Genomic DNA, 12,403 nt, shown 5'->3' on the forward strand with positions numbered 1-12,403 from the left:
CTCCTTCGCAACCTCTTTTTCTTTGCTGGTGTTCTCATGTGCATGTTGTACCATTACCTCATTTAACCCTGTTGAATCATCTATCTCAATGGGTACTAGCACAAATGTTTCAGTAGGTCGGCTTTCACGAGCCATTTCTTGCTCTAGATCTAGGTCTCTACCATTTCGTAGACTCACTACCATAAGCTGTTTTGGGCCCTACTCTTTTGGATTGATTTGTGTGTCTACATGTAACGTACTTTGGGGACGATTATTTAAAGCCATCAAAATCTGTCCTAATTGAACCTCAATACACTTTATCGCTGATCCATGTGAGTTTACTCTCTCAGTTAATTTTCTAGTAGTACCAATCAGTTGTTGCAGCATTCTGTTATTGTTATTCAGCATTCCTTTAAGTTCAACAAACCCATCATCTTGTCTCACAATCTATTATTGTTGAGGTTGTTGATAATCCAGTTGCTGATTTTGCTGGTTGTAACCCTGTTGCCTTTGGTAAGGCACAACTTGACCCTGTGGTCGCATAGCTCTAGGATTGTTGCTATTATTGTACGGCTGTTGTGCTGGTCTGTATTGTTGATTCTACTGACCCTAATTCTGACCACCTTGCCTCTGTCCCCCATAGTTGGCCACATAGTTCATATTTTCCTGATATTGTTGGTTTTGCCTTCCGCTTTCCACGAGCAAACATATGGTTGGTTAATGCATGGTGTACATAAGCCCCCATTAGTTGCATCAACTATGTGTACCTACTGCTCCTGGCCTGATTCATCTATCTTTTTGGTAAGGATACTCATTTGCGTCACTAGAGTGGCCATATTTTCAGTTATGGAGTTATTTGGGTCCAAAGCCAGTGAATGAACTACAGGAGTGATTGTAGAGTCTCTTGTCATCCATCTTGAGTTTTGGGCCATCTTATCAAGTAGGATCTTGCTTTCTCTGAATGTTTTGCTAAAAAATGCTCCACCTACTGAAACATCCATATTTGCCTTTAAGTTGTCTGCCAATCCCATGTAAAACCTCTGCACCAACATTTGCTCCAGAATGCCATGATGTGGGAGCCTAACCAGCATACCCTTCAACCTCTCCCACGTTTCTTGTAATGTTTTTGTTGGTTTCTGCCTGAAACTCAACATTTCATCAATTTGTTTAGCAATCTAAATGGGTTGGTAGAACTTGTTCACAAATTACTTGACTAATTCCTCCCAAGTAGTGATGGATTTTATGGGGAGTGAATTAAGCCAAGCCTGAGCCTCTCTCGTCACTGAGAATGGAAACAATAACAGCTTTATTGCTTCCAGCGTCACATTAGGTTGCCTTTGCGTGGCACATATCGACAGGAAATTCTTCAGATGCTGCTGAGGATCTTCGATGTATGACCCTGAGAATAGTCCCTTGTTCTGCAACAAATGTAGCATGTTGTTTGTGATTTGAAATAATTCCGCTTGTATCCGAGGGACTGCAATTGCGGTTGCCAGATTGGTGGTGGTGGGTTGTGCCCCGTCATACAATGCTGCTTCTGGCACAAGAGGCACCACACCCTGATTGTTCGGGTCATTCGTATTGTTTCTGTTGTTTGGATTTTCTACTCCATCATCCATGTCTGGTTCGATTTGTTCTGTTGAGTTCTATTGCTGTTTGCCCTTCTTTTTTGCTCGATTCAGTGCCTTGAAAACTTTCTCAGGATCTGATAATGCTTTGAACAATTCACCAGTTCTTGAGGAGTTTCTAGGCATGCACCTGTAACACCCAAGACTACAAACGTTAGAATTTCAATGTATTTAGTTTAAAATAAAGAAAATTGACTACACTAAGAATTCTAGCACTTCTTTTAGCTGCAATTAATAACACCGTTAATTCCCCGACAATGTCGCTAAAATTTGATCATGCATAACTATGCTTTATAAAAAGGACTTAGCGGTCGTTGCAAATATATTCCGGTTAATAAGTCCGGAATCGAATCTCACAATGAGTTAACCTATTAAACATAGCTACTAGACTCGCACAAATTCACGCAATCAATCTTCAGAAATATTTAAGTAACAAATTGAATGCTTACTAACTAAATATTGCATAATGAAAATGCAATAAATAATAACTAACTACGAACGAGTTGTAGACAAGAATTGCAATGATCTAAGGTTATGACTTCCCCTATTGTCGGAATCCTTTTCGCTACATTTTCTATAAATTTGCCTAAGTCTTCTTTACCGATCATGAGAATTTTAACTGCTGTAACTCTCTCCCGAGTAATTACCACAATATATTAGACATAGTCTCCCAAATTATGCTAGCTGGACTTAAGTACAGCTCACTCAGAATGCACCAAGATTTCGTTATCCCTAATCCCACCTTTAAACCCTTCGTATTGATCCCTAATATATGTTAGGAGTAATGTTGTTCAACAACTACCTAAATATGCACTCTCTCCCGAATAATGCATACTATAGGCACAGTCGATTGAGGGCCCTTCAATCAACATCAATAATAATATAGTTGAACAAATAGAGAAAATACTACGGCAAATCTATATTAACGTAACAAGAAAATCGTCCTCCAATATGTTCCATCAAAACCCTAAATTAGGAGTTTAGCTACTCATACTCACAGTAACAATTTCAAATAATTTGCATAATTAAATTACAAAGTAAAGATGAAGGAATGAAGAACTCGATGATTCTCTCCTCCGGAAATTGTTTCAAACGTCTTCTCCCTTCCAAAATAGTCTCCCTAGGTCTAAGATGTGTCAAAAGTCCTCAAAATAGCATTTTATATGTATTTATACCAAGTAGGGTCGGGCTCAGACGAAACACCCTTTCTTGAGCGAAATAGGACTCTGGCTCTGTAAAATTTGTACAGGCGCGCCGCATCCCGCGCCACACCCTGCGACGCGCTTGTGGAATTTCATATGGGTTGCGTAATTTTTTACAAATGCCATATAAAGGTTTTGGATCAATACAAGCTTACCTTTATTCGATATTTACTTTTTTTAAATTCGATATTTACTTTAAATTAATAAAATTCAGATGTGCATTTTTTTATATTCACACTTATCACTTTACCATTATACGTGTTTTCTCTTTTAATTTTTAACTAAGAAGATTAAATTTCTTGATTTGTTATAAACAACAAGTATATGAGAGTATTTTCGATTTCACCATTGTGCTAAAATTTTAGGTTTACTTAAATTTTCAAGTGACATTAAAACTAAGGAAAATGAGTAAATTTCCCCTTGTACTGTTCGAAATTGAACAATTTTACCTAAGATTTTGGTCTAATATTACTCTCACCGTCAAGAAGAAGTCTCATTTTTTTCCTTGATCCCTAATGGAGCTCCAATATGAGAGTGATTTTAAACCATAATCAATAGATAGGAAGTATATTTGAACTTTGTTTTCTCGAAAATTTTTGGACACGTGGAATTTAATTATTTCACGCTGCAACTCCGTTAATGACGATTTTAATAAACCAAAACTGTAATGAAAACAAAGAAAATTCATGGACAAATTTAAACCTTTTTCCTTAAAATTATCCAATATTTTGCTACCTATACTTCCTAAATCCACATTAAAGATCATGTATGTATGAATGCGAAATGTCATTTACATGCAAGTGGCACTGCATCGGCATATTTAGGCCAGTACCAGAAAAGAAACCTCATCATTCTATTTAACATATGCCTAGGTGTTTTTGTTACTTTTGTAGTGTAAAAGAGCTTAAGAAAAGTGCAAGGGTCATCTTGACATCAGGTAGCTGAAATATAGTGAATGAAAATGTTCAATGCAATCTCTTCCAGACAATTTGTGAGGGTCAATAGGTTTTTTGGTTCTTTATAAATTTATTTTTAGTTTTATGACTCAATCTTTTTTTTTTATATAAAAAAAATTATTTTTATACGTAAGATATTTCTCTTTTACATATAAGATCTAAAAAAATCATTTTCTTAAATTCAAAATTGTAAAGGAGCAAATAACACCAAAAAATTTGTGATGCCAAAAGGGTTTTATTAATGGTTATCTCGACTTTTGAGTGGAAGTTTTTTATGAAGTGTAAACGAAAGGTGTTGGCTTTGAAATTTCGTACTTATCCTTAACTACTCGGCTGACAGAATGGTAAATAGAAGAGGGACCTTTTAGGGAACTCCGCCAATCTTTTTTGTCAGTGCCTGATAAGTATATGCTGGTTAGGTGTCTTATCTGAAACGAAATAGAACTTAATTTGGAAACTATTTCTTTGGTTGAAAGCATAAGAAAAACTAAAATTTCGAATAATTTGTACCCGTGCTTAATTAGAAGTGTTTACATATTAAAAATCATATTATTAGTACCCGCGTTTATCTTTTACGAGATAAAGAGGAAGAAGAAGATGTGTAGCACTTGACAATCCTTGTAAAATAATTCGCAGATTATTATTCATGTCATAAAGATGAAACGTGTTATAACCTATGTGTGAATAGTCTATTAATTTCCCATTATCGTTTTTCTTTTTTCAAATTTATGTATTTACTAGCCATAAAGTACTTTATTCGTTCTCCTTTACTAGTACATTTTGCATTTTGTACACCCTTAGGAAAGCAATTGTTTACCTTTAAAAATGGATAACAATTGAATTTATACGTGGTTTTAAGAATATGACTAAATCAATACAAACAAGTAATAGCATTAGATGTACATATTAAAGATTGAATAAATGACCAAACCAGTCGTAAGACCAAGTTCGGGCGCGGTTGTGGTCCAAACAATTAGCCTGCTTTCGATTTAGAACCAAACCTTTATGAAGGGCTATGAACAAAACTAAGAACTTAGAATAATCTTTAGAAGCAGATAAAACAAGTGTATATTCCCTTGATATGTGTGTTACAATGTATTTAATGAATAATCAGCTTCCCCTCTATATAGTAGGGGAGTTTTACCTTAACTACATCTCTAAGAAAGGTAAAAATCTTCCTCTTCGATAATCACTTATCTGCCGTTGATACGTGTCGAGATTCATGCCGTTGCATCTGGTCGAACACGAATATCACAGTCCTTTGTTAATCGTGCGTGGTCGTTCGGTAATGCTCTTCGTGTAAGATTTTCTTACATTAATTTATTGGTGGCCCAATAAGTTTAAGACCCATAATTAATATTTAATTAATGAGCAAATCCCATCCGTCCGATCGATTACTTGATGGACGTACCGGATTAAATAAGAACCTCTATAAATTAGTCCTCTCCCCACCCATTAGGGTTACCGTATTCTTTCTTTCTCCCATCACTAAAGGCGGCGGTAACGAAAGCTAGAGCAAGGGCCGAGAAACCGATTTATCAATTAATGCTTCCGCTTTACGATGATGACTCACGATTCAGATATGTTTTTTTGTAACGATTTCGTGTAAGATTATCATGTTCAAGATCCTAGTATGAATTAAAGTTTATGCCTACATGTGGTATCGTGAGCCTGGAACTGATAATCTTTTTCTATGAAAATATTTATTGCCTCTTCCGATTCAGAAAATTGAGCCTTAAGTTTTCTGAAAACCAACATAACTAATTTGAATCTCTAGCAGATCTAGAAAATTGAGATTCAATCTCAAAAGCAAGCCTTCTGGTTAGATACAATCTTGCGGCGGTGGATCTGGTTGACATAATAGATAAATAAATTAAATAATCATTGAATGTAGCCGTCAACCACGCCTCAGATCAAGAATAAGTAACTAACCAGAAAACTTATTATGTTTGGTATGAACAAGTTATAATGGGCAAAATACAATTAAGTGGGATGGCAGCATGAATCATCTGCCATTTTAGTTAAATCCAAAGACTTTATTAAAGCCGGGAACAGAAAGATTGTGAGGGTCTTACTAAATTAGGTTGATGTTTGACCCCATTAGCTCTATGCATCAGTTAAAATTAACAAATTTACTGGTTTCATTATGTTTAACTTGAGACTAGAATTGTTCAGTTATGTTTGCCTTATAGTAATTTTTTAGGCTAATAGTCTCTATTATTTAATACCATTATTAATAGTATTATTTAATAATTGAAAGTGGAATTATGCAATGAGTAGTGTATGTGTTTAAATCTATATAGTTTGTTAGTCACCAAAATGATCAAACTAGATTGTTTAAAGTATTCACGTGCATAAAATCTTAAGATCTCTATTTTTTGTGTACATTTATGTTTATATAGTTTGTTAGTCGCCAAAGTGGCCAAACTAGTATGTTAATCAAAAGTATGCATACATAAAATTGTAGTTCCATGAAATTAATGAAATGCCTATAATTAAATATTAGTGGATAAATTAATTTTTACTATTGCTAGAACTTAAGGATTTACCCAAAGGTGAATCTATTATTCTATGAATAGTGAATATGATAAGATAAATTAATATTCTTAGTCAAATATATATTATCTGTCCAAAGATGGCATATATATTTGGTTAAAAAATATTTATTACCTATTAAAGACTAAATGAAATTTAAATTATGATAGTGTATCGTAGTATTTACCCAAAGAAGAATTGCGATATGCTTTAAATGTTCTGTTGAATCCATGTTGATTTGTGAGCATGTATTATCTATTTTGCAGCTATTCCTTTTCATTCGCTTGCTTCGTCTGTTACTGTGTTCAACGGATTGAACTTCTCGGAATGGCGTGAACAAGTCCAGTTCCACTTAGGTGTGATGGATCTTGACTTGGCTCTGCTGAATGATAAGCCCGCTGCCATTACTGATTCGAGCAGTGCGGATGAGAAGTCTTTCCATAAAGCATGAGAATGCTTTAACAGGCTAAGCCTTATGTGTTATGCGAATGAATATTGCCAACAACATTAAGAGTACTATTCCACAAATAGAAAGTGTCAGAGAATACCTAAAGTTTGTGGAAGAACGTTTTCGTTCTGCAGATAAGTCTCTCGCTGGTACACTAATGGCTGAACTCACGACCATGAAGTTTGATGGGTCGCGTAGTATGCAAAATCATATCATCGAGATTACTAACATTGCAGCAAGACTTTAGACCTTGGAGATGAAAGTGGATGATTCCTTCTTGGTTCAGTTTATTCTGAACTAGTTGCCTCCTGAGTATGGACCTTCTCAAATTAACTATAACACTATTAAGGATAAGTGGAATGTTAGTGAATTGTCCAGTATGCTTATTCAGGAGGAGTCAAGACTTAAGAAACAAGGGAGTCATTCAATTAACCTCATGGGCCAATGAGCTGGTAAAGGACTTAAAGTGAAGGCCAACAAGGTCAAGAAGAAGAAAGCACTTGATAAAGCTCAACAGGATGCTAACAAGGAACATAAAGCAGATACATGTCATTTCTGTAATAAGGAAGGACACTATCAGAAAGATTGCCTGAAACGTAAAGTTTGGTTCGAAAAGAAAGGGACAATTAGTGCTTTTGTATGTTTCGAATCAAATTTAGTAGAAGTTCCTAATATACTTGGTGGCTTGATTCTGGTGCAACTGCTCATGTATTTACTATGTTGTAGGGATTCCTTACGATCCAAACTACAAATCCAAATAAGGATTTCTTGTTCATGGGAAATCGTATGAAGGCTCCAATTGAAGGTATAGGGACTTATCGTTTGATCATGGAGACTGGACGTCACCTTGATCTATTACAGACTCATTATGTACCTTCAGTTTCTAGGAATTTAATTTCTCTTTCAAGACTTGATGTTTCTGGATTTGATTTAAAGTTTGGAAATGGATGTTTCAATTTATATAAGAATGCTATTTTTTATGGTTCTGATTTTCTTAGTGATGGTTTATATAAATTGAAACTCGATATATTTTTGAATCCCTTCTTACTATTCAACATAATGTTGGAATTAAACGTAGTTCACTAGATGAAAGTTCTGCTTACTTTTGGTATAGACATTTGGATCATATATCCAAAGAAAGGTTAGAAAGATTAGTAAAGAATGAGATTCTTTTGAATCAAAATTTTACTGATCTTATATATGTCTGGATTGCATTAAGGGAAAACAACCTAAGCATAGTAAGAAAGGTGCCACAAGAAGCACCCAGCTTCTTGAAATTATACACACCGATATTTGTAGACCCTTTGATGTTTCATATTTTGGTGGAGAAAAATACTTTATCACTTTTATCGATGATTTTTCATGCTATGGATATATTTATTTGCTGAAAGAAAAATCTCAAGCAACAAATGCTCTCAAAGTGTTTGTTAATGAGGTTGAAAAACAATTAGATAAAAAAGTTTAAGTGGGGGAGGATGTAACGACCCGACCGGTCGTTTTGAGCTTTTGCACTTTGCTCTCCAGTTCACGGGCATGACTTGTCCCGTGTGATGTATTATGACTTATGTAAATCGTTGGTTTTGGTTTTCAGTGTAATCAGAATGAACTTGGAAGAACAGTTCTCAACTTGAAGCTTGAAATTTGAAAGGTTTGACCAAGATTTGACTTGTTTGTATATGATCTCGGATCAGAATTTTTATGATTTGGTTAGCTCCTTTAGGTGATTTGGGACTTAGGAGCATGATCGAAATGCATTTTGGAAGTCCGTGGAAGGTTTAGGCTTGAATTGGCGAAATTGAGATTTTGGCGTTTTCTTGTTGATAGATGAGGCTTTGATATAGGGGTCGGAATGAAATTATGGAAGTTACAGTAGCTCCGTTGTGTTATTTGTGATGTATGTGCAAAATTTTAGGTCATTCGGACGTAGTTTGGTTGGGTTTTTGATCAAAAGAGTAATTCGGAAGATTTTGAAAATTTTAGGCTTGAATTCGATGCAAATTTGATGTTTTAATGTTGTTTTGAGTGTTCCAAAGGTTGACACAAGATCTAATGAGGTTATGGGATATGTTGGCATGTTTTGTAGAGGTCCCGAGGACCTCGGGTGAGTTTCGGGTGGTCAATCGGACCATTTCATGATGATTTGAAATTACAGAAATTGATGATCAGTGTTGCAGAGAAAATGGCCTTCGCGTTCGCGAGTAGGCCCTCGCGTTCGCGAAGGGTTAGCTGGAGAAGGCTGAGATTTTGGCCTTCGCATTCGCAAGGAAGGCTCTGCATTCGCAAAAGGCTGGGCGATTGGTCATCACGTTCGTGTGAGTTGGACCGCGTTCGCGTAGAGGAATTTGGCAGCTGAGCTTCAGGGTATTTTTATTCATCGCATTCGCGAGTGAGGTAACACGATCGCGAAGGGTTGGTCTGAGGAAGCATTGCGTTCGTGCTAGGCTTGTCGCGATCGCGAAGAGTAATTTTTGGTCAAAGTTATTTTTGTGCTTCGCGAATGCAAGACGTTGACACGCGTTCACGAAAAAGGTTTTGATGCGTGGGCAGAATGTTTAAATAACCATTGTCCGCGATTTTGGGGGTAATGTTCACCATTTTTAGGCAATTTTGGAGCTTTTTAAGAGGATTTGAAGAGGGATTCAAGAGATAACACCTGGAGGTAAGATTTTTGAACCCAATACTCGATTCTTGTGTAAATTCTACCTAATTAATCAGGGAATTTAAGCCTAGTATTGAAGAACTAGGGCTTGTAATTAGAGACCTAGGATTTGGGAGTGAGGGGCCATTTGAGGTCCGATTTTGATGTTCTTTATATGTATAGACTCGTGAGAGGATGAGGATATTATTGATGTAATTTTTGTCGGATTCCGAGTCGTGGGCCCGGAGGCCGGGTTTGAGCAATTTTGGGATTTTTTATGTAAATTGGATATTTTCGAGTGGGCTTTGTTCCCTTAGCATATTTTAATGGTTATGCACTGATTATGACAAGATTTGGAGCATCCGGAATTCGATTCATGAGGGCAAAGGCATCGCGGGCTAGAGTTTGGACCGGATCGAGGTAAGTAATGATTGTAAATGCTGTCCTGAGGGTTTGAAACCCCAAATTTCACATCGTTGTGCTACTTTGAGGTGACGCACACGTTAGATAACGAGCTTGGAGTCGTGCACCATTGGGGATTGTGACTTGGTCCGTCCCGTACGACTGTTAAGTCACGTATTTGATTTGAAGTCTTATGATATTCCATATTTTAGAGATTGATATTATATTTTGGGCGGTATGCCATGTTTGGGGTCTTGTGCCGACCTGTTGAGACCCTTAGGGGCATTTTTACTACTCTTCCTCACTCTATTTGTTTTGAAAGCATGTCCTCAGTCATATTTTACCTGTTTATTGTTTAAATCTGGTTTTATCACTTTACTTCTTAAAAATGTGAAAAAACTGTTTGGGCTGAGTTCCCTATTTTACTGATGGTCCGAGTGATTGTGAGGTTGATGACTGAGACAGACCGAGGGTCTGATTGTGAAGTTAATGACTGAGATAGACCAAGGGTCTGATGGCGAGGTTAATGACTGAGAGAGGCCGAGGGCCTGGTTGTGAGGATTATATATTTATGGATCGGGCTGCACGCCGCAACAATATATATATATATGGATCGGGCTACACGCCGCAGCAATATAGCGCTTGGGCTGTAGGGGCCCCTCCGGTGTCTGCACACCCCTAGTGAGCGCAGTCGACTATATGCCACAGCAATATGTTGGATCGGGCTGCACGCCGCAATGATATAGCGCTTGGGTTGTAGGAGCCCTTCCGGAGTCTGCACACCTCCAGTGAGCGAAGTCGACTATATTTATATATCGGGCTGCACGCCGCAGCAATATCTGGATCGGGCTGCGTGCTGTAGTGGTTACTATATAGTACCTATTGAGTGTGAGTGCTGAGTGTGAGCGCTGATTGATAAGAGTTGAGTCACGAGTGACTAAGAGGCTTGCTCGAGGGGCTATATATATATACAGGTACATGAGTGATGCTTTGCCTGAGGGACTAGTTTATGAACTTACTGTTTTTCACTTCTCTTTAAAGTGAGTTTCTATTGAACATGTTGATTTAGTTATTGCTTTCACTCATCTTTAGACCGAGCCTCTATTGAAAATATTGAACAAATGTTTTAAATAACTTTCATTTAAACTATGAAATGGTTGTGAATTTCTGTTATGCCGAAGGGTTGTGTACGAGCTATGCTTTGCCCGAGGGGCCGATTATGATTTTTATCACTTTCACTATATATATATATATATATATATATATATATATATATATATATATTAAACCTCTATGGGGAAGGTTAGAAAGATATTTTTCAAAGGATTTTTTCTGAGGATGAAAGTTTAACGAAGTGATTTGATTTGTATCCTGTCTTTGGAAATATGCGGTATCCTCTGTGGTGCCATGATGTGGTATATGTGATTTCTTACTGCTCAGACTTTATTTACTTTTATTACTTACTGGGATGGAGTACCTACATTACTCCCTACACCTTGTGTGAAGATTTAGGTATTTTTGAGCTTGGTGGCAGTTTCATCAGAGTTACCAAGGTAGCTGCCTGGCGATCACGACTCTGTTTTCTCCTTCTTTATTCTTCCTTATGTATAAATTGTAACTTTTTCCCGACCATATTGGTCATGATGTAGTTAGACAGTTGTAGCAGATTCTCATGACTAGTGACACCCCGATGTCGGGCTTGTATGTTATTTTTGCACTGTTCATTCAGACTTATATTATGAAACATTTGTTTAATTAAAGTCTTAAAAATGACTCTTTATAATTAAAGGGTTAAAAAGGGTGTTGTGTCGGCTGACCTTGTCTTCACGAAGGGCGCCATCATGACCAGGTCTGAGTTTTGGATCGTGACAAGTTGGTATTAGAGCCTAGGTTACATAGGTCTCATGAGTCATGAGCAGGTTTAGTAGAGTCTCGCGGATCGGTATGGAGACGTTTGTACTTATCCTCGGGAGGCTGCAGAACCTTTAAGAAAAACTTCACATTCTTGAATTCTTATCATGCGTCCTTGATTCAGCTTGAAAAGTAACTCTTTGAATTCCTTCCACACGTTCGTATGCGCGCATGAGCGCTTAGTATTCGATATGCATTAATGGCTTATGATTCCCCGATCAACGGGTGAGATGTGATCTGTGTGGTTGATGTTGGGCTAGTTCGGAAGACTTGAGGCCGCATTTTTGCATATAGCTCGAGCCTTAAGCTGTTGATTTTGTGAGCGCGTGCTTCTGGATTTATATGTTCTGTTGTGTCTCTATTAAGGGGAGTGATGATTGGATAGCTACGTGATGAGTATGTTATGACTGCGAGGTGTATTCATTTGATTTGGAAACGACGAGAAGGGTCTTCTGGAGGATAGAAAAACTATTAGGTACTTGATTTTCATCTCGATTTGAGGTATAGCCCCGAGTTATGGGTGTGTGAAGAATCTTTTCATGTGTTCTAGTTGGGAGTGAAGTAAATTTCATGTTGCGGTATGAGTTCAGACTCAGGAAGATTAAGTGACTAAATAAGGTTTATGATGGTAGAAGGTATATAGAAATGTTAGTTTGAGGCAAAGCAGGTGGGGTTATCTCCTGCGGAGTGTTCTGAAGTTGTGT

General features: G+C 37.1%; 1 non-coding gene across 1 annotated transcript; it reads left to right on the top strand.

Annotated features, from left to right (window-relative positions):
* The first annotated feature begins 1,041 nt into the window (after positions 1–1,041).
* On the top strand, positions 1,042–1,148 carry LOC142166673 (small nucleolar RNA R71). Its single transcript, XR_012697076.1, has one exon. It is a non-coding gene; the product is annotated as a small nucleolar RNA R71 (small nucleolar RNA).
* Positions 1,149–12,403: the final 11,255 nt, after the last annotated feature.

The sequence above is a fragment of the Nicotiana tabacum genome, chromosome 11, assembly GCF_000715075.1.
Source record: "Nicotiana tabacum cultivar K326 chromosome 11, ASM71507v2, whole genome shotgun sequence".
In the NCBI taxonomy this organism is placed as follows: Eukaryota; Viridiplantae; Streptophyta; class Magnoliopsida; order Solanales; family Solanaceae; genus Nicotiana; species Nicotiana tabacum.